This window comes from Aplysia californica, unplaced genomic scaffold, assembly GCF_000002075.1.
Source record: "Aplysia californica isolate F4 #8 unplaced genomic scaffold, AplCal3.0 scaffold00362, whole genome shotgun sequence".
Classification (NCBI taxonomy): domain Eukaryota; kingdom Metazoa; phylum Mollusca; class Gastropoda; order Aplysiida; family Aplysiidae; genus Aplysia; species Aplysia californica.
Window position 1 is genome coordinate 422394 of NW_004797632.1, and position 1159 is coordinate 423552.

The 1159-nt window shown below is 41.1% G+C and overlaps 1 protein-coding gene across 1 annotated transcript in view; it reads right to left on the reverse strand.

The window, feature by feature from the left end:
- Positions 1 to 217: 217 nt before the first annotated feature.
- LOC101853398 (TBC1 domain family member 13) overlaps positions 218 to 1159 on the reverse strand; it is a gene marked incomplete in the record, with an annotated part of 23922 nt that continues 22980 nt past the window's right edge. The window contains 1 exon segment of the mRNA XM_013085286.2: positions 218 to 477.

Sequence of the window (1159 nt, forward strand, 5' to 3'; positions counted from 1 at the left end):
ATAGTCCTCGTTTATGTATACAGAGACACGTAGACTCCCAGCAATTCAACAAATGCGCTCATCCCAATCAAGGAAATTGAGTTTTAGTAAAGAGAAACACATCGACACAATAATGGTTATATATAGCTTAGGGAAGAAGCAAGACAGATAGACAGAAACAACAGAGAAAAGGAAAACAAGTTGGACCTACCAAAGCCGCCCTCCAACCACCCACCAATTAAGGTATCATGGACGAGAAAATGAAAAGAAAAGCTGACGATAAGTCATTGCACACGAAAAAAAAGACATATGGACCCTCACACACTCCAAAAAATGCACTTATTTATAAATAAGTCTTCTCATCTCTCGACGACCCGAGGACATTTTGACTGAGCACCCGACAGGAAGTGGAAGATGGCATGTAGGTTGAGCTTGAAAAAATGGCGTCCTTTGAAAATCACTCGGCACACACATGGCATTCGCACCCATCACCACGCACTGTGTAGTTGAAATAAAAAGATAAAACATAAGTGTGCAAACAGACGGACGGACGGATGGCTACATGGAATGGAAGCAATGTACACAAATGAACAAACACACCACCACAAGAAAGCTACCACAAGCTTTTCATATATCGGCAGAAACTGACACACACAAATGAACAAACACACCACCACAAGAAAGCTACCAGAAACTTTTCATATATCGGCAGAAACTGACACACACAAATGAACAAACACACCACCACAAGAAAGCTACCAGAAGATTTTCATATATCGGCAGAAACTGACACACAGATAAAAATTGCTCCAAAAAATCTAGCCAAAAGTAGAAACAGACAAACAGCACATAAGATATGAAACCATGCTAAAATAAAACCTCAAGTGAAATTACAGGGAATTCCACCTCGATTCATTTCCCACTTTTCTGTACCAAGTCCTGGGCCAGACATCTCACAGTGTCACAGGACTGAATTGAAAACTCTGACGCTGAAATGCACTGGCATGAGAATTCATCTGGAAAAAGACCTTTATTTTTTTTCTTAACTAAATTAAGGTGTTTTATGTCCCTATCAACACAAATTAGATCCTTTAGAAGGTGGGCCCTTGACCCTGTCTGTCAGGGCCAATCAGGGCTGAGAAGGATACAACATCCCAGCAGAAAGACTGAAATCCCCCCC